Raw genomic sequence first — 22917 nt, 5'->3', positions numbered from 1 at the left:
CTACGATTGCAGAATTTCAAAGCTCGTCAAACGCTATGACAAGTGTCTCAATGTGACTGGGAACTGTGTGGAAAAATAAATTAGAATGTACAATTTCAAACGTATTGTAACCCAATTCTGTAACGTCATTCACAGGTTTGTAAGAAATAAACGGTTACTTTATGAATAGCCCTCGTAGAACAAAGATACATATTGTTTGCGTAGGCTTCCACGGCTGGTGTACATGGTGTGTGGATAAGATTCAGGGCTTCTACCGCGTTGTCTTGGTGTTATTGGCTGACGTTTCGACTGCTGTGTTGTGGTCATCTTCAGAGCAGTTGTTGGATGCTCTGCTCTGAAGATGACCACAACACAGCGGTCGAAACGTCAGCCAATAACACCAAGACAACGCGGTAGAAGCCCTAAAGCTAATCCACACACCAAAGATACATATTGCTTTTTATATAAAAACATTCTAGCATCCCCAGAAAGAGTAAGTTACATACTCGTGCTCAGAGGGCATTCCACATAACGTTAAGATATTTTATTAAATACTATAACAGAGTAAAAAATAAAAAAAATAAAAAAGAACAAGAAAAAACATATCACAATAATTTAACTTTAAATTTTCTCTCTACACAGCAATTTTTAATTTAATTTTTTAAATAAGGAGCATTAGTAAATTGTATATTTGGGAATTTAGCTATTAAGGTATATTATAAAGCCTTGGACCGAAGTTGCTACTGTGATTATATGCTACAGCTGTGATACATTTAGGTTCTGTTAAGCATAATATATGTTTTCTGATCTTTTGGTTTTATATTTGTCAGTGATGTCAAAGCAAGCGCATTTTTCTGACCTTGACGTCATGCACAGGCATCAAGCGCTAAGTATGGAAAGAGGAAGGATTGTGTACATAAGTAAGCAGCCTGTAGGATTAAGAAAACAGTGGTGCACAAACTTCAAACAGAACGTGACATTTTATGTCGTTATTTTTATATGGCTTCTTTCTGTTTGATATTATCTACATTGTCTGTAAAACAAAAGTACTAATACCAATTTCTTAATATTGCAGTTGTGTTTTAAATGTTAATAACATAATAAAGAGATAAGGAATATTCACATAAATTCCATAGTAGTACAACTATCCTGTACTAAATGGATGAAACACATCATTCATAAAGAAAGTGATATCCCAAAAAAAGAGATTGGGTATGACATGACAAGTGTAATTGATTAAGTGTAACTAATATTCCGTAACAAAACTCTTATCGCATTATGCTTTTAAGGTGCTATTGGTGAGCAACTTCCTATCATCAGAATATTAAATTATTTTCTCGAAATGTGCTGAAGCTATAGAGCTGACATTTTTACAATACATGGGGACGCATCTTTTGCTTATGATGTAACAGTAGTTGCTCTGTTAATAATTCATTTCCATGCGAATATTTTCAAAACTTTCAATACACTATCTTCAGTAATATGCATTTACGGTATATTAAATTAACGAAAACATTCTGTAAGGCTACTAAATAAATAGGCCTATATCTGAAAATTTCAGTTTTCTATAAAGAAAGTTGAGAAAATATTTCTTTTGAACAATCAAACTTGTGAAAAGTGAACATTGAAATTAAAACTTACATTCTTATAATGCACTTATACTTCCAGACAAATCTAAAAATTAACATGGATACAGTTTTAATAAGTTCTCTTCCCTTTATCTATTGAATCAGTGCTGGCCATCCCTGAACATAGCTCGACCAAGCGGCGTATACGACCTCTTTCTTCTGTCTCTTTCCTTTCAGCTGTAAAGTGCTCAGGGTCTCCTGAGCTCTAAAGCGCGCGCTTGCTCCTGTGGGCATCAATTGAAATCACTGATTTATGTGAATATAAATTAAATATATTTCGGTTTTTATGTACGAAATTCAATAATACATTGTTATAAATTTAATGGAAGTCAAATATTTTAAATCCTGAATACAACAGTTCTGAAGGGTAATCAAGAGTTTATTAAGGCATAATTGTATTATTCTTTTTTGTAGCAGAGTTATTGGCATGAGGGAGGTACTATTAGCATTGTATTAACTTCGTACTTTCTTAAACATCAACCATAGTACACCAACTATTTACTTTTCTTACACATACTGCTACCACCACCATCATTAAAAATTTTCATCAACACTTCAACCATTAATGTTTCATTATACTACTCAGATTGCTCTCTGCAATTTGTTTAGTTGGTTATTTAACGCCCCTGTATTAACTACTAGGATATTTGGCATTGATTGTATTGGTAATAGCGTGATGGTATTTGGCAAGATGAGGCCGAGAGTTCACCATAGATTACCTGACATTCGCATTCGTCTTATTGTTGGAGAAAACCTCGGAAAAAACTACCAGTAATGAGCACAAGCTGGAATCTAACCCATGCCCAAGTGCAACTTTGGATCAGCAGGATCCTTGTCCTTGTAAGCTTTTTATTTGTTATACACATTAATGGTAACATTTTCACAATTCACTTTTTTGCTTTAAAAAGCTAACAATTATTGTGTCTACTTACTGATTGATGTCCACGTTTTTCTTCAGTGATACCGTACACCGCAGCATAGAATAATGAATCCACAGAGAACTTGATTTCTTCTTTTCACTTTTCATTGAAAAATATTCCAGCATAAACTTTTCAGAAATATTCTCTACTTTTTTTTTACACCACTCTTCAAACTTCTTATATTCCTCTTCATACCTCTGTCGCGATTTTGTTGGAATTAATAAATCAGTACAGCTGTTAATGCAATACCATTGACACTTATATTTATAAATAGTCATGGTGACAGTACCGACAATAATAACATTCTTCAAATGTTTCTTGTACATGGCCCTCTATATGAATCGATCACCTACAAAGCAAATGTATATAGCTTCAAATGTTTCTCGTACAAGGCCCTCTATATGAATCGATCACCTACAAAACAAATGTATATAGCTGGCAATAAAAATTTTACATTTAGACAATATTCAATTTTACATTATTTTTTTTTATCAAAGCGGATGAAACTTTGTACGGTACACATGTCGTAACTTCATATTACAATAGTAGACTGGTTATCAACTCGGCCTGCAGCCTTGTTTGGTGTGTTTTGTGCATTTATAATCGTTAGTTGAGTGTTTAGTTTTGTGTTGTGGGTTTATATTCGTTTGCTGAGTGTCTCATTTACACAGAAACATTTACATAGACCTAAAAATAGTGAAATAAGTATAGTTGTAGTGTTCAGTTTATTTATCGTTGTTATATTTAGTTGGATAAGTTGTAAATTATGCCTAAGAAGAAAAGTATTAGATCTGTACTTAGTTCTGCTCTGAATGAAAGAAGATGGGGTCCTAAAACAGTGAAACAAATTGAGAAAAAATTCTCGTTTTTCATGAAATTGTTCAAAGTGACCACCAACAGCATCCAAACACTATTGATGCCGCCGAACTGCTCCACAAACAAAGTTCTGTAATGTGTCCAGTGTCACAGCTGCACATGACGTTAAATTTTGATTTGTTCTCGTAGCACATCCAGTGTAGCTGGCGTTTCCCAATAAACAACATCCTTTAGGGTCCCCCATATGTAGAAATTGGTGTTAGGTCTGGGGACTGTGCTGCGTACTCGACAGCACCTCTTCGACCTATCCATTAAGCTACAATTTCCCCGAAAATGAGAATTTTATCTGAATTTGTTCTTAAGTTATTTATAAACAAACAGTGTATACTTTTTTTGGGCTAATCTGTATTTTAAGTCATGTTATGTTACATTAAAATTAAATTTCAAATCAAAATTCTGAAGAAATTTTAAGAAAACAGTAATAATAAATCTTGGTCAGTATTACTTACTGAAAAAGAATATATAAGGTATCTGATTCTTTTCGACATGATTCAGTAGCAAAATTTCGGATGCTAACTGGTCATGACTGTTTGCAGCACCCTGTTTAAAATTGAAATTTTTTGTTCACCAAAATGCATCCTGTGTAATCTAGAAGACTCCTTGATGAATCAAGAACATTTACGAAAATGTCCAGCTTTGGCATCAGATTTTTTGGATTCGGACTCTAAATTATACTGCAAAGTTAGAAGGTGAATGGAGAACTTCCAAGTGTCTGGGCAATAGATACTGCTGCTGCTACTATGTTACATTAAACCAAGTTTTATTTAATTTCCATTTCGACATGTACAAAACACAGTTCTGAATTCAGTTATACTTTAGATTGCATTAATGCAATTTCTCCAAAGTATCATTTGTCTCTACTTGGCAATGCATAAACAATGTCACATTACAAAAATTCTGCTAACAAGTTTGGAGTTAGACCTTCTATATAACCCTAAATTATATGTGTTTTTTAGGTTTTCACGGTGAATGTGATTTGGATATTGCACTATGTCCTGGAGCTAACATTTCTAACGTTTCGAAACTACATACAGGTTCCATGATCAGGGCAGAGAGCCTAGGCAAGACCAGACAGTTCGCCTACTCTGCTGGGCATGTAGCACCTGGCCGTTCCACGTGCTGAGCTCAAATGACAAATTCTGAGGGGAATATCTGTCAGTGACTAAGCTCTTAAGAGGCTTTTGAGGCTCATATAGCCTACCAGTACATATATATTCTTATATGAGGTCTCGCCATCCTCATTGAATAATCAATGAATCGATTCCAGGTGCTGGAACGAATTTTTCTCAAATTAATAGATATTTACAGTATAGCTATCAGAATGCTGCATTGGAGTTAAATCGCTCGCTTGAACTTGGTCGAGTGTCGCACCCTTGAGTGAGGTAAGATCGGTCGTGATACGCTCGTAATAAATAGAAGCACAGTACAAGGTCACCTCACCAACATGTCTTATCTTGTATGGAAGGCGGCAAATAAGATACACATATGTTTTGCTCACACGGTAAAAATAAGGCTTTATTTTCTGCGTTTATGACAAACGTTTAATGGAACAGTCAGTGGAACATACCAAAACAGGAACATGAAGTTATAAATAGAATAGTATGAAAAACTTCGATATACAGTTATTATTGCTAATTCATAATTATTCAGTATTTGATTTACCACATATATAATTTGATAGGTCCATACATAGATGACTGAACGAATTGAGCAAAGATACTGCATCAAATTTTGTCTAAAGCTTGGTGATTCTCAAAGTCAAACAATTCGTAAGATTCAGCAGGTGTTTGGGGAAGATGTGATGGGTGTAACACAAATTATGGAGTGGTTCAACCGACTCAAAGATGGCCGCACATCAGCGGAGAGTGAGCAGCATTGTGGCAGGCCCCAAACTGTTCGGAGTGGAGCCGTTGTTGAGAGGGTGCGAAATTTGGTGATGGCAGATCGTCGTTTGACCGCGCGGGAGATTGCCGAAGAGATTGGAGTGAGTAAAGATTCTGCACATGCAATTTTGCGTGATGATTTGAACATGAACCGAGTGGCTGCGAAATTCGTGCCCAAGTTGTTGTCCCCGGAACAAAAAGACCTCCGTCGTGACGTTGCACAGGACCTTCTGGACACCGCCAACACTGATCCTGGGTTTCTGAACATCGTGATAACTGGAGATGAGTCATGGGTGTACGGGTACGACCCAGAAACAAAAAGACAGTCGTCGCAATGGAAGCATCCCGAGTCTCCAAGGCCGAAGAAAGCGCAGCAGGTGCGAAGCAAAATCAAGGTGATGCTGACTGTTTTCTTTGATGTCCGTGGAATTGTGCATCACGAATACGCACCGGAAGGACAAACGGTGAAAAAGGAGTACTATCACGATGTTCTCCGGCGACTCCGTGATGCAGTTCGGCGCAAAAGACCAGACATGTGGACGGCAAACAACTGGCACTTGCATCACGACAACGCCCCCGCACATTCATCCCAATTGATCCACACTTTCTTGGCCAAACATGGAATTACAACCGTTCGCCAACCTCCCTACTCTCCAGACCTGGCTCCTTGCGACTTCTGGTTGTTTCCAAAATTGAAGACACCACTGAAAGGATCCCGTTTTGAGAGTAGAGAAGAGATAATGCGGAACGCGACGACGGAGCTGAACACCATTCCAAAAGAAGACTTCCAGAGGTGTTTCCGGCAGTGGAAGGATCGATGGGCTAAGTGTGTGCAAGCACTTTGAAGGGGATTAGGGTCCCAACCCCGTCAGGTGTTTGAAATATTTTTTCTGGCTAAAGGTCGGATACTTTTTAGACAGGCCTCGTATACTTAATACACAATTACAGTTCAATACCCACACATTATTCGACATCATGATACATAGCACACAAACAAACACCCCCACCATAGGAGCAACTCACCCCCACCCCTACAACTGACGAATGCAAATGGCAGTATGCAAGATCAACAGGAACATCAGTAGTTCGTAGGATACTGAAGATGATGCAGAACCGGCATCAAAACGGGCTGTCTGTCTAAGGTACATAATCTTTTTAAAAAATTTTAACACTTTTAACGTGTATTTAAACAATTATAAATTTTTTAAACAAAGTGTTAACATGAACCAGAATCAATGACATTAAAAGTAGCTCGTGATTCAGCCAGAAAACAAGCAGAAGAGAACAGTAATAGAGACAATTTTATAGACTGGAAGCTTGTAAAGTGGCCACATTTAAGAAAGAAGTACTCTCAGCCAAAAGGCAAAGTTTTAACAATTTCATCTCTAAAATGGTCTATAGAAAAGATGGTATAAAAGCTTACCCGAATTTATATCTAATATCACAAAGAGTAATCCACCAAGTAACTCACTTATAATTTACAAAAATACACAACTAACAGACCCCCAGGATATTGAAAATGCCTTTCTAAGTACATATGCAATAATACATAGAATCACAACAACTCACAAAAAGTTAGAAAAAAGCATGAAAAAAATATGAAGGTGAACAAAAGAAGTGTGTTTGCATGAACACAAGAGAAGTGTTTGTTGCTAGTTTCACAATCCATGAACTAGATGCAGCTATTGGGACTCTTAAATGCAATGAAGTCTCTGGTCCAGATTTAATTCATTCAGAATTTATCAAGAACCTTGGAGACAAGTCTTAAAAACCATACTGAACGTTTTACAGTACCAGGATCTGCTAACTGAAAAAGAAAACCATTACCAGTATTATACCCATTTTGAAGAAAGGTAAAACTTCATCTAATATTAATAACTACAGACCTATTTCTCTGACAAGCCAGATATGGAAAATATGGAAAGAATGATTGCTGCACATCTCAATTCGTTCCTTGAATCCAACAACTTGTTTTCAAAATAGCAATCTGGGTTTATACAATACCACTCACCCAGTGGTGATATTCAAAAAGTTTAACAATCAGTTCTCTCGTGTATGTTAAACATATACAGTATATGCCCATGGTAATTCCAAATATTACCTAGAAATATTTTAACAACCGGTTCGTCAATACTGGTGCGAGCTGGCCGAATATCACCACTGCACTCACCTAACGAACAAGTTGTTTATTTCAGTCAGAGTGTTAAAAAAGCCATGAACAAAAAAGAACAGACTGCAGTTGTTCATATTTAAAAAAAATTTCTTGAGTTGTCAGATTTCTGTCATCACTTACTTTTTAGTTTCACAAAAATTAGACTTCAACAAACAAAATTTGATAACACAATCTCAAGGGAAAAAATGGAACTCTCTGCATCATAATCCACAGTTAATTCCCAATTTACCGCGCAAATCGTCTGTAATTGCATTTAGATTGGCAACAGGCCATGACTGTTTGGCCAAGCACCTGCATAGAATTGCACTATATCAATCCCCTAACTGCTCATTGTGCAATTCAAATCAAGAAATGGATTCTGAACACCTCAAAATCTGTGCTTCAGTGGCTGACCATGACAATATCTTTGAAAAATATTGGAGTGCAAGAGGTTAAATGACTTTATTGTCAAACACCTGGCATGAGAAAACAACAACTTACTTACAAATGGCTTTTAAGGAACCCGGAGGTTCATTGCCGCCCTCACATAAGCCCGCCATCGGTCCCTATCCTGAACAAGATTAATCCAGTCTCTACCATCATATCCCACCTCCCTCAAATCCATTTTTTATATTATCCTCCCATCTACGTCTCGGTCTCCCCAAAGATCTTTCTCTCTCCAGCCTCCGAAATAACACTCTATATGCATTTCTGGGTTCGCTCATACGTGCTACATACCCTGCTCATCTCAAACGTCTGGATTTAATATTCCTAATTATGTCACATTATCAATATTCCCTTCAGGTAAAAATTAATTATGATTACATTAGTAAGTCAAATTATTATAATCAATAATATTCATAATAATACATGCACACACTTATAAATGCTATCACTGAATATCTATACATAAAACTTCCCTAGAGGAACACAAAGAGATTCACTACAAGCACCTATTGGCGAGCGAACGACTGACAGAGAGAAATGTTTTGCAAGTGGACTTTATGCCTGACCAGGAACCAGTACCTGCGTTTTAAATCTCAACAGTTGCGAGGTTGTCAAATCTTTTGCGAGAGTTGTACCAGTAAACTTTTTGTTTTTTGTTTTTTAATTTTCTCATGTATCCCTTAATGAATTTATTCTTTTTAGCCTCATTTTTTATATTACAGAGAATGGATTTTGCTTCTGCATTGAACTGACGCACACTTCAATCCTATTGGTATTATATTTGCCTCTTTGTCTCATTATATGGTTCTTTGCTTCAGTAAAGTCTCATTTTACAAACCTATGGATCAACAATTGGCTCTCTTCTGACAAAGGAAAAATTTTACAGTCTGTACAAAAGAAACCAAATGACCTGGAAATGTACAAAAACTTGCCCAGACATGTTCAAACATTTTTAACAAGAGCCAGAACAGGTCACATTGTCACTCAATTATACCTACACCGATTTCACATTTCTGATAATCCTACTTGTCTGTGGTGTAATAATCATGATGAAGATCTGGAACACATTCTTCTATACTGTCCATCCATAAACCACAAAAGAAGTAAATTAAAATCATCAGTACCAGTTGCAGAAGACACAGCCCTGCAGTATATATTGACTACACCCCACCTCTGGCTACTAGCAACAGGCATCTATAATGAACACCGATCAAAATACCCCTCATTTCTCGTGAAAAACAACTGAATAGACTGTTGTCAGCAAACAGCTGGATACATTAAGAAGATTGATTGATGTATCCCTTAATGAAATAAGCTGAAAATTTACAAGGTTTTTATTCACATCTTCATTCACAAGAACCACTACTTGAAATAAAAATTTTTTCTGCCATATCTTAAAATTTCCAAATTTTGGAATCTTTTTTTGTACAACCAAACATCATTTCCCCCTTAGCTCCCACAATTTTAAAAGTATTTTTAAACTCTTGTGTCCATCCTGTTCCAGTAGGTTGTGGCAGCAGTGTGAATTAATATCATCCAATTATTTGTAGTGTTACTGTAGTAGTAATTTTTAAATTTTTTTAATTTTCCTGAAAATTTTCATTCAAATATTTTTTTTTTATTTCTTCTATTAGTAATAAGATATTAATTCACATTTTGGATCATGATATATATATTATCCACGTAAAATTTCATGCAATTATCTTTAATAGTTTCTTCATTATGAGGGAAATGGTTTGAAAATTTTAAAAAATTTTAACTTTCAGAGAACAAGCGACAAACTTACAGACAGGTGGTGTTGACTAGAACTCTCTTGGTGCATATTTTGGGCCATAGCTCGGAAACTAATTTAGGAATTTATCAAATTCTTTCACAGACAAAAAGAGAAAATTCTGTACTCCAGATTTTGGACAAAATAAAATATATCTGTTTTTTGTATCAGTTAAGCTGGAAGTTCCCCCTAAAATGATTTTAGGTTACTTTTGTAATATTAGGAGAATCAGTATGAGCATTAAAAAATATATAGCCTGGAACAGAATTCAGCAGCATAACAAGTCGATAATGAATGTATTCTGGGTTTCAATCAAAAATATATGGCAATCCTACATAACAAGATAATCCTGTGCTGTCCAGCAATGGAGGAAAACATATTGGGGTTTTAGTTCGATGGTGTGTGATCTGTCACTGGTATGTTTACAAAACTTTCGTCTGTTAGTACGTGTTGTAGATAGAATAATATTATTTTAGTGTATTTGACCGTTTGTAAGTAGTATAAAGGAATGTATAGGCCTACAGAGAGTTCCCATGCAGACCAGTCCCACTCCAACCTCCAACAAATCTGTTGTAGGATGGCAAGTGGTCAGGTATACTGACAAGTCTGTGCATACTTCTCTACACTGACAAGTCCCACTCCACTCCTTACCGCTTAGCTCCCTCAGGTCAGGTGCTCTGCACTACTGTCATTAAGCCGTTGAAAAATTACTACCTGGGACTGTTCTGTATAAGAACGCTCTGCAAGTTATATATAAGAAAATAAGTGAATACAGCCTACTGTTAGGCCTATAATACATGTTGGTTCAGTGAAAATAGAATATATTATGTTAGTAGGGTAAATAATTGTAAAATTAGATGAAAAGATTGAAAAATTTCCGTAACAAGGGCAAAAGACCCTTTAAACAGAGTAATAAATCTAGGGTTTTGATAAAGAAATGGTGAAAACCTAACCTAAAAAACAGTGAAGAATGGGTTTAAACTGAAAATATGGAAATATTATAACAAAGAACTTCACCTGTGGTAGAATCTGTTCCATCTACAACAAGTGCTAGTCATAAAAATCCCAATTATAGAGCTTTCGAGATTATTATAGATTCAGGCATAATTCAAACAGATCTTGACTGTGCAAAGTAATGTTGTGTTTTCATTGTGGTAAGGGAACTCTAAAGACAAAAATAACTATAATATCAGGCTTTGCCTTTAAAATATTAGTAATCTGTCAGAGTTCTGGCACCTCACTGTTGCATTTTTCACCAAAGAACCGAAAAATGTGTGAATAATTGCTTTTTAACATTTTTTTTTTTAATTCTGCTTAGACCTTGAAAGTTTTAGATCAGTGATCATCAACTCGCGTATGAGCGGGCGTGGGCAGTGCTTGGCTGATGCGTGCTTACCGTACCAGGCAGAGGACTGGTTTGTGACGTTGTGTTGTAGTGAACAGAGGCGGTTCTTGCCATCCATTCAAACAAGAGATGTAAGGAGCAGAAAACACTTCAAAACGTAGGCCACACTGAAGAAATACAACTTACAGATGCATTATACAACTAACAGGAACGAATATGGCAGATTCAAAGAGAAGAGCGTGTAGCATTAATTCAACAATTCAAGGAAACTGAGCTAGAAGTTGTTTAAGATCACAATGTTAGTGAATCGGCTGTGCGACTCAGTTATAAAATTTCACTTGTAATAGTAAAATATTAGAAACCTTTTAAAGATTGAAAATTTGAAGAATGTTTAATTATAACTGAAGAATTTTTCTCACAACAAGTGTAGGAGTTCGAATCTATCAGTTTGTGTCCTTCCACTATGATGCATCCCATCCGAGGTCTAGCCAAGGACGTTCAGGTGCAATTGGTAATTGTTTGTCAGTCTTTCATTTGTTATTCTTTGGCAGTAGATGAAAATACTTAAGTAAGCGATAATCCCCAACTGGTGATTTTTGTAAGAGGCACTATTGAAAACCTTTAGGTTAAGGAGAGTTCTTATATATTGTTCTCATAAAAGATACTACTACTGGTTCCGATATTTTCATGTAGAGGCTGTGGAAATTATTTTGGACTCCCTTGGAATAAACTTATATCCTTGGCAAGCAATGGTGCTCATTCCATGGTTGGAAGTAAAACGGGTGTAATAAGGAGTCTAAGGGACAAAGTGAAAAGCGTTAATTTATCCCATGAAATTATTTCTTAGCGATCTGTCATAATATAGTAAAGTGCAGTGACTAAGTCGTGGCAAATTATTGGATAGGTTGTTTGAACTGAGGGAGGAAACATCATCGTTCACGGAGAAAGAAGAAAAGTCTGTATCATAAGTGAAAAATGAAAAAATGGATTTGTGAACTTGCCTTCTTAATGGAATTACCTGAATGCTTTAAAGTGTTTTCTACAAGGTAACAACAAGATTATTACAAAGTTATATGACAGTGAAGGCGTTTAATATGAACCCATCTCTAATTATGGAACCTTAGCTTAATTGAAAGGATAAGTTACATCACATTTTTCAAAATTAACAACGATATAGGCATACTAGTTTCTTAAGACTTTGGATTTCGAAGAATATATTCACACATCATGCAATCTGCGCCAGGAATTTGATTCGAGATTTAAAGACTAGGAAAATGTTCGATTTGATTTTCGATTATTATTCGTAATTGGAACTTATTGATTTACTTTATGATAGTGAATTGAAGGACAAATATCAAAACAAAAGAAGTTATTTGACTTTTATATGAACTTTCCATGTGTTAGATTTCCCCGATTGTACAGACATACATTTTCGGATTCACATATCTGTGGGAACAGTAATTTTTTCCTATGATGAAGATAAACAAGCCATGTCATGGAAGCCAAGTATCGAATCACAACTTAAAATGTGCTGTCACATTTTGCACTATACAAACAATAGTTCCAAATGTTGAGAAATTGCTGAGGGGAAAGAGAATTAAACAAATCCCGAAAAATCAGTGCTAATGCCATGTTGAGTGGCCTGAATGGAGTTAAATTTCTGCATTACTATTCCTAGGGTTTTTATGTGTTTTGTTCAACATTTTCTTTAACAGAAGCAGTTTATACATTTACAGTAATTGCCATGCATTGCCCGAATAATTAACACGAAATGTGTATTATATTTCTGAAAGTAATTATAAACTTCTAACTTTGTTGAAAATAGGCTACAATGTTTTTTTTTTTTTTTTTTTCAAATTGCTTAAGATAGTTTATTTAGATATTTCCATTCAGCCCGTATCTTTTTTCATCAGAAAACAATCATAAACCTATGCAGTAAATTCATATTGTGGTCCCACTGCTGAACGTCTTACCTGCCCTGTTACGACTTTCCCTTGCCCAGCGAGCGAGCGGGCAAGGCTTGATGACAACACAGTGCTCTGAGTGGGGACCACTGTTTTAGATGGAGGAAAAGGAAGGTTAAAAACGACAAAATTCCCATGAACTGAACAGTAATCATCTCCCCACCTCCTATAAAATATTCTACAGAGAGTTCTTCCACCCTTTTCTCCAGAAGAAAAGTGCTGATAAATGTAATATGAAAGAAATTGCACCCAGTACATGTATGTGCACCGGTGAAAGTAGCAAGGTCATATTTGAACACATTTTAAATATGGATCAAGGACATGCAGACAAGGAAACATTTTCTGTTGCTACAGGCATATCAAGCTTGTCTTCTACTGCTTATAGCAGCCATATAGCCTAGGTAAGTAAAATACTTTATCAGAAAAAAAGATTCGATTTCAGTAATGAATTGCTAAGTGAAACTCATGCTGCAGTTTGACAGGCATATTCTTAAGCAGATATTGTGTTGGTATTGGCATTGCTGTTGCTGTTGTTGTTATCCAATGCTCCTTAGCAATGAAGCCATCAGCTGTCTTGCAGTCCAGTATTTGCGTAATCTTATGAATGTTCAGGAGAAACTTGCAGTTAACTAGATGGTTTCTGTCCATGGCTTCATCCCTTCCACAAAAAACACAATTTCGTGATTGAATAGTGCCAATCTTATACAGGTGTTTCACCAGGCAATCATGTACACTCAGGAGACGAAAAGGCTCCTACATCAGAATTCCTTAACTTAGGATTATCTGGTATGAGATTGGGATTGAGGAGAAATTGCTACCATGCACGATCTTTAGATAATTCCTTCACTGTAAATGTAAGGTTGGGTTGTAATATGATGTTGTAGTTGGGAATAACCTTTCTTAGCAAGCTGGTCTGCTGATTCATTGCCTTCAATTCCACAGTGAGCTGGAATCCATTGTAAAACTATTTTCTTATTATGATTTTGGAGCTGTTTCATCATGTAACTACATTAATACCGGTATGCTTTGAATATTTGAAGTGAATCATTATTGACTATTGCCTGGATAGCGACTTTGGACTCAGTAAAAATAACAGCACTGGAGAATGTTTTGATTGTTCGAACTAAGTTGTTAAGAACAGTGTCTATGACTCCCACATCCCCATCAAAGTTGAATCTTTCGTACACTACTTTTAACATTTGAATATAAATAATTGATTAAATGACGATCTTACTCGTGTTAATTATGTAAGCATGTGCGGCTTACAGTTGTTTCAAAATATACAGAAAACCAACCACCACCACCACACACATACACAACACATCTATTCACCCCACACAACACAAACATGCTGCATTCAGGACAATGGTACGCAGCTTACTCAACATACCCATGAGCCAACAACACTACAATGAAGAAGTGAACACAATCAAATACATAGCACAAGAAAATGGTTACAACCCAAACATAATGACAACAACATAAGGAAGACAAAACAAAAACTGAACAAACACAAAAACACACAAAACACAACATAAACACAAGAACACATCACACTAACATACGAAAACAAAAACACACACAAGATCGCATCCTCATTCAGAAAACAGAAATACATCATAGCATTCAGAACAGAAAACACACTACAAAGACATCTCAACACACAAACAACACAAACAAATAAATACAACCACATAGGCGTATACAAACTCACATGCAATAGTTGCGACAGTTTCTACAGTGGACAGACAGGCAGATCATTCCAAACTCGATACAAAGAACACATTAAAGCAATAACCAGAGGACACAATACATCTACATATGCCGAACACACAACTAATGCTAACCACACATACAATAACATAAATACAGACATGGAAATCCTACACATACAACCGAAAAACCAAAAACTCAACACTCTAGAACAATACGAAATATACAGACACACTAAAACACACCCTAATCAAATTCTCAACACACAGATCAATTTCAGAACACACACACTATTTAATACAACTTTTCATCACATGAACGCACCCACACAACAGGCAGCAAAGTTGAGATAGCGCCGAGATCTAGTAGACTCTGAGGATGGTGTCGAAAGCACCGAAACAGCTGTAAGCCGCACATGCTTACATAATTAACACAAGTAAAATCGCCAATTAATCAATTATTTGTAGTACCCTTCCCAACTGCTTCATAAAATGAAAAAAAGTTACCGATACATATGCCTCCCGCTCCTGAAAATAGCCATCAGTGTACGTTTAATATGAAGCCAGGTTTCAGAAGAATAAATTATTATGAATTGTTTCTAGTGCTAGTTGTTTTGCTTCTACTGAAATTAATATCTCCTTTCTTAAATTCTTCATAAGGCTGATTTCAGAGTTGATATTAACAAATTCTAATGGATTCCTTTTTATTTTAAACTTTTCTGTATGATTGGGAAAGTTGCGGTGATTTTTAACTTTATGCACTTTTTGAATGAACCCTTCCTATGTAAATAATTTAGGTCGTAAAGCATTGTACTTTCTCCAATGGTATGTATTTGATAATCTGATTAATTTTGCATGTTGCATTACTGTTTGTTATTCAAAATCTTGTACCAGAGGTCTCTGATGAGCAAAGCTCGGAACTTGGGGACTTGTGTCTGCATGTGGCTAAACGACTGGACTTCAATGTCAACAAACTCCCTCTTCCAGCACGGAGGTACTGCCAGGTCTGCTAGAAAAGTGGTTTCTGGCTGGAACAACATATTGAAAGTATTATGGTAGGTACATAATTTTATAGCATATATAGGTATTCTTCACCTGACATAATTAGGAACATTAAATCCGGACATTTGAGATGGGCAGGGCATGTAGCACGTATGGGCGAATCCAGAAATGCATATAGAATGTTAGTTGGGAGGCCGGAGGGAAAAAGACCTTTGGGGAGGCCGAGATGTAGATGGGAAGATAATATTAAAATGGATTTGAGGGAGGTGGGATATGATGGTACAGACTGGATTAATCTTGCTCAGGATAGGGACCAATGGCAGGCTTATGTGAGGGCGGCAATGAACCTCCAGGCTCCTTAAAAGCCAGTAAGTAAGTAAGTAAACATGAGCAATATATAAAATTTACTGTTCTACTCTGTACATTTTATTACAGTATATGTCCACTCGACATTCGAAGATTTTCGAACCCATAACTTCTTCGCCTGTTAGTTAAACATGATTTGAAACGAGAAACACTTATTTCCACATCACATGAAGTGACGGGAGCAAACTTAAAATACTGAATGATTTGACTATCACTGTTTTCCGTTCGATTTTCAGGAGTTGCTAGCTGATCTGGTATCTGAGAAAGATAAGTATATCCTAAATTTTTCTCGAAAATAGTTTTCAATTTGTGTATCACTACTAAGGCAGGTCCTCTATGACTTGATCCATGGCTATGGTCAAATTTTCCATCAATTTAAAGAACTGCAATGTCTTTCAATGAATTCCCGTTTTCAACCTCTAGTTTGTGTGTGACACAACTTACAAATTATAAACTCTCCATTCGAAGAAAATAATGCATCTCCTTCGAATTCCTCCACTAAATACTGTACTTAAAATTAGAAAATACCTGTTATTCGAATAGGATTATAGAAGTTAGAAAATACATTTTTTTAATTTCTCATAGAGACCATTTACCTGTAATTCTCTGAATGTCATTGGCTTCGACATGACACAGTTTCGTTGTTCTTCTTCTTGCCATTCGATGTGACCACTTTCTTAGTACACACCACTGTCCCTGAGCACTTGCAGCGTGAGCTTTGTGAATGTTGTATCTGTAACCTTACTCATGTACACGACACATAAGTCCCCAAGTTCCGACCTTTGCTGATGAGTAAAATGACATTGTAGACACTCCACTGCACTTACAATGGCACTTGTATGATGCGAAGACATTAATCACTGTATTTTATAGGTACTTGTAGTTTTAGATATCTTGACTGGATTAATAATTTAATTTTAAAATTCTTTCAAAATACGGTACCCTGTTGTAGTTTCTGTTCCTAATATGAACAGATATGAACCAAAGAAGAATTTGACACTTGGTATGTAGACCACAAATCAAGTGGCAAATACAGGGTTGCCAGATTTTAGATCTATCAAGGAGGGACATCCTTCTTCCATCACATACAGTACTTATGTTTTGTCTTAAAGGAAGAGTGAAATGAATGTGGGCAGAGTTGACATTTTCGTGACTGCAAAAAATTATTAAAAATGATCTCTTTGTATGCAGTTAAAGAAACTAATAATATGAATATTAAAATTGCAATTTTAATAAAATAAATATTGTAGGTACAGGTTTCCAAGCGCAAAACAATATTTATCTGGCTGTAAGTTACACAACTGGCATCTTTCTGAAGGGCTTGTGACAATAATATGTTATGTCAAATTATTATTAATTCAATGGCTTAATTGTAGTTCTGTCTCATAGATTTCCCCAGCTGTTTATTATTAGCACATATTCCATAAGATAGCATCACATATGAGATGACAAAATATTTAAATTTCAATGTTTTTCATTGATTACAATGACATAAAATTTATTGATAGCTAGATTCATAATTATTTTGTGACTTAACATATACCGCTCTAAACCCATCATTTAACATACAGTACCGGTATACTTTTTCAGAGCTTATATACATATTTATCATTGTACTTTAGCATTTTCAACAAACTACTTTTCCATTATCTGTGCCATGCATTTCTGATGAACATCTCTTTTTAAATTTTCAGGAATATTATATTCACAACTGAATTTGTTGTCACAAACCTTACACTTGCCAAAATAGATTTTTTTTTCTAATGTGCAAACCTATATTGTTAAAAAAATTAATTTAAATTTAATGTAATTATTATTTAGACGGAGTAGAAAATAGTTACTAGGTAATGATAAAATTATACAACTGATATTAATTTTCTAATGGCGGGACTTTTTGCGTCCCACCTGGAATCGAAGCGGGACTCGGGATTTTTATATGAAAATCGAGACATGTCCCGCCAAATCAGGACATCTGACAACCCTGGGCAAATATGAAAAACCATGTTGTTATAGGGGAGACTCAACTAATTCCGCAGTAGTTTCAATTAAAGTTTATTTTCACTCTATCCCAGTGTGAATTTTAGTTTTGAACATGGGTCGACAAATGGTATATTGATGGGCTATATCTAACACGGTACCATGTATATGATTTTTCCAAAATTTTTAGGAGAGACTTAAAACAGTTTATTGTTTATACATTTTATCTATTTGAACCTCTGAAAAACACAATAATCAGTAAGAATACTACATTCTTACTGATTGTTGTGCTTTTTCAAGTGTTCATATACCGCATTGACCTGAACATAAGCCTCACTTTTTAGCCAATTTTCAACTGCAAAAAATCAGGGTATGGCTTATATTCGCTACATACACTTTTATTTATACCATGTGCTGTTTAAAAATTACGGTATGACGCAACAATGCGAAATTCTACCTAGCATTAAAATTGTGTTTAATTATTGTTTCATAAGCTTGTATATTTCAGCTCAGTTTCAGTAAAAAGTTGGGTACTGGTAAGAAAGCTGATATGAATGATCATACCAAGGAATTCGGCATAGCTACGATGCAAGTTCAAACTTGCAGTTGTGCATTATGCCAATAGCACAACTAACAGAAAGACCGGAAGAAAGTATGGATTGGACGAATCTAATGTGCAACATTGGGTTGCTTCAGAAGAAAAATGGAAAAAAGCAGTTTCAACGAGAAAATCGTTCAGGAGATCAAAATGTGGCAAATATTCGGAACTTGAAGCTAGAATTCTTTCCTATGTGCAAAATAAGAGGAAAGATGGAATGTCTATCACACGAGAAATAATCCAACTGAAGAAAATAGTGAGAATGAGAGTGATGAAGTGAATATTGACAGTGACGACAGTGAATAAGACAATAATGGTAATGTGTTAGGTGCGAGTGTGCTGTACCATTTGTTAGGAAAAATGTTTACATGTAAGTACAAGAAAATAAATGTTTCTTCCCTTAATCCAAGTGCAGCTTATATTCGTGAATAAACCTTTTTTTTTTTCTTTTTCCTCTTCGAATATTAATAGTGCAGCTTATATCTGTGGACGACTTATTTTCGAGCCAATACAGTAGATAGAATGTATAAATAATAAATAGTTTTAAGTCTCTCCTGAAAATTTTGAAAAAATCATGTGGTATTAGACCTAGGCCATCGGTATCCTCCTAAACCATGTACCAAAACATTGCAATATTAAGCGTGTAACTATAGTGGAAATTTGTAAAACATGCGGAGTTTACACATTTTTCCATGGTGTGCGACATATATCTAAAAGGTAAGCAATATACGAGGGCTATTTTTTTTTTAAACCTTTGATACGGCATGAAATGAAAACCAGAGTGACTAGCAAAATAATTTTATTGACAACAGTTGAGTACACCTTTAACCTACTTTTCAACATAATTACCATGAAGATTGAAACATTTGTCATACCGATGCACCAGCTTTTCAACACCTTCTGCAAAAAAAGTTCTCATCTATCCGTGGAGCCAAGTCTGCATGGTGTCCCAAAACTCCTCATTGGAGTGAAAATGCTATTCCCCCAACCACTTCTGAAGGGATCAAACACTTCCTATTAAAATCACTGAAGAAGTTTTTATTGATGTAGCAGATTGCGGGCTGCCATTGTCATGCAGCAAGACATCATCAGAAGACAGCATGCAGTCACAACAGTGGATGGAGGCAGCATTCCACGACATAATACAGAGCTGTAATTCCCGATGTGGGCAGTTTGGCAGAAAAGTGCTGAGATGTAATTCTCGATGTAAGCAGTTTGGCAGAAAAGTGTGGAGATGTAATTCCCGATGAAGGCAGTTTGGCAAAAAAGTGCGGAGAGGTAATTCTCAATGTAGGCAGTTTGGCAGAAAAGTATGGAGATGTAATTGCCGATGTGGGCAGTTTGGCAGAAACGTATGGAAATGTAATTGCCGATGTGGGCAGGTTGGCAGACATAGTGTGAAAATGTAATTGTGGATGTAGGCAGTTTAGCAGACATTGTGCAGAGAAGTAATTCCCAATATAGCTAGTTTGACATAATGCGGAGTTGTTATTGTTGATGACAATGGTAAGAGGAATATATGTAGGCTAAGTTATGTAAGAATTAGATTTTAATTTTGCTATTAGATGGGAAATGAATATGGACTTTTGAAATAAGTCGAGAATTTATATGACCGAATGTGTTAGAGAGAGAGATGGCCTATTAGTTAGGAGAAAGGGAACAGAAATTTAATGGCATAGCACCACAACCATGAAAATTGTCCAGTTCTTTTCTTAATCTGTCGGCCGCATCAGCCTTTTCTGTCAATGCAATCAAATTATCTTCTATGCCACTGTACAATTGCAATTTTTTTCTTAGGTCTTCAACTTCCAAACTTAAATTTTGCACAGTAACTGTTCTTTCTCTTCTAATTCCTTTACAATTCTCTAGTAGTTTTTAACTCCCTTTTTATTTCGTCATATGTCCCACTGAGACTCTGTTTAAGATCAATATTTTCACGCAGTAGTTTGTCTCTCTGATCCCTGATGTCTCCCAGTATGTAAAGATTTCCTTCCAAATCAATGATATTGTTCTTCAGTGCAGCTTCTTCCTGTTTACTGCCACACAAATCCTGTTTTAATTGCTTTTTTTGTTTTGTTAGAACTTGATTTTCTTTCTTCAAGTCATTTACATGTGACTCTAACACTGCCAATTTTCCAGCCAACCTACCTTCGTCTTCTTCAATGACTTTGAAATATTCTTTCAGTGTCCGCAACTCTTGCTTAAGCTGTGCTGATGCTTCATCCGAAGTTCATCTGAACTTCAGTAGCAGGAAATTTATCTTTCATATCGAAGCCTGGTTTAGCTTGAGAAGCCTTCAGATGTACCACTGCTTCTTCCTTCTCTTTCCTTTATCTGTCCTGTAAAGTAATTTACGATTAATGTTGAAGAAGTAGTAAAGTTCTAGATTTAGTTTCTTGCTTTCAAGATTACTAATATTGTACAATGAAACAATAGCGCGACATTATACAAGCCTTCAGTCTTATATTCATACCATGCGCTATAGTACACAGAGTGACTTATTCCATCCTATTTCCTCTTGTCTAGTAATAACTTATTATACTGGTAGTGTCAAAATTAGAAATAAATAAAACTATGTAAGGTGCGTCTCTGTGGAGGCTGAATGGTCAGACCTTCAGACTGTCACACAGGCAGCCCAGGTTCGATTCCCGGTCAGGTCTGGGATTTGGGATTTTTTCAATGAAAAAATCCATATTGACACTTGTGGCGGACAAGTTCGCAGTTGGGTTTTTTCCCGGGGTTCTCCTGTTTTTCCCCAAATTAGGCATTTACATCATTCCGTCACCATTTCTCCATTTCGTTACCATTCCATAGCATTCCCCAAGCACCGCCTGGCGACATGTGGAGGGTGCTAGCCTAGGGACGAGTGGGGTTGCCTGTTCGAAACCTGGGCACACAGAGAACCTTAGTGTGGTCAACCAGTGTAGTTGGGAATGCGTCAGCTGAGGGTCAGCGCAATAAGTCTTAACATTTCGCAGTTCTGGGCAGGGGCGGCCCATCCTTATGTGCTACAGTGCTATAGCACAATGATAATTTTTGCTCAAATAATGTGTTTGTAATACCATAGTATTTGATCTGTCATTTGACAATTTCCCGTGGTTATGTTCATGACGCGTTATAGAGTGTTTAGTCTTCGCTCTTCGGTGCTTCATGGGGTTAGTTGTGCTACTCAAAACTCCACATAAGAATGTAGACTGTTATGCGCATGTGCGAAGCTGAAATCACTGTTCTGATTGGCTATTTTTAAACGGGAAAGTGCTGTAGTCAGCTTCAGCACTACACAGCTTGGGGATTGCAAAAGTAAAGCGTAACGAAAGAATCCTTGTTTGTGGAGGAACTCGCAACTATTTACAATGTATTTGGTAATTCAAGTGTCCGACTGTTACAATACATAGTCTCCAACAATTTACAGGATCCATTCTGTGAAGTAACGAACTTGTTAAATATTTTAATTACAACACCAATGACCACTGCTGAGCCAGAAAGATGTTTTTTTGCTCGAAACGCATAAAAACTTTTTAAGGAACACTATGTCCCACGATCGTCTCACTGCTCTTGCAATACTGTCAATAGAAAAGAGTATGATGTCCAAGATGGGGGGGTTTAACACCAAATGAGAAGTTCTGCAGTACGAAAAAACGTCGTATGGACTTCATATTTCATCACTAGGAGAGATTCAAATTAAGATAAATACATAAAAGTGTATACAGTAGACCGATATAGAGATTGTAGCACACTCATTATTTTGACCACCAGCCGCTACTGGTGCTGGGCCGTAGTGCTCCCCTTCATTCAATTCAATTCAATTCAATTCAATTCAATTCAATTCCATTCCATTCATGTAAGGTGTATTATGCTGTGCTGTAAGATTATAACGCCTAGAAATTACTGTAAGATCTGTACACAGGCAACTGGTGTAGCTCGACATCTGAGGCTGTGCTCGGGTACGGGTTGCGCTGGTTACCCACTGGAGTCCCCCCCCCCCCCCAAGGTCTTTTTCAGATGTAAGACAAATGTTAGTTAATTCCACGGTGAATCCTCAGACTCATATAACTGTGCATCAGGAACATGGAAAATCTTCAAGTTTAAGATACAGAATGCAAGAAATTCTGATGACCAGAACTGGAAAGCTGATATTCAGCTGTTTAAATCCTTATGTATGTATAAGTTGCATATGTAGTCGTCCTCACTCACACACTAATCAACAAACATGGCATTAATAATATCAACCACCATATTACATCATAGACGATGAAAGAGATTACTATCTAATATTAAAAAGAAGAATGAGAATCAT

General features: G+C 36.2%; 1 protein-coding gene and 1 long non-coding RNA gene across 4 annotated transcripts in view; one reads left to right on the top strand and one right to left on the bottom strand.

The window, feature by feature from the left end:
• The window catches only part of LOC138693949 (uncharacterized), a 132216-nt gene that overhangs the window by 38772 nt on the left and 70527 nt on the right, over positions 1 to 22917 (top strand). The window lies entirely within an intron of this gene.
• LOC138693951 (uncharacterized) overlaps positions 1 to 22917 on the bottom strand; it is a 68770-nt gene that overhangs the window by 18290 nt on the left and 27563 nt on the right. The gene's annotated exons all lie outside the window — the stretch shown is intronic.

This window comes from Periplaneta americana, unplaced genomic scaffold (genome assembly GCF_040183065.1).
Source record: "Periplaneta americana isolate PAMFEO1 unplaced genomic scaffold, P.americana_PAMFEO1_priV1 scaffold_25, whole genome shotgun sequence".
In the NCBI taxonomy this organism is placed as follows: domain Eukaryota; kingdom Metazoa; phylum Arthropoda; class Insecta; order Blattodea; family Blattidae; genus Periplaneta; species Periplaneta americana.
The sequence above is the reverse complement of the archived record's forward strand: the minus strand, read 5'-3'. Positions and strand labels throughout refer to the sequence as shown.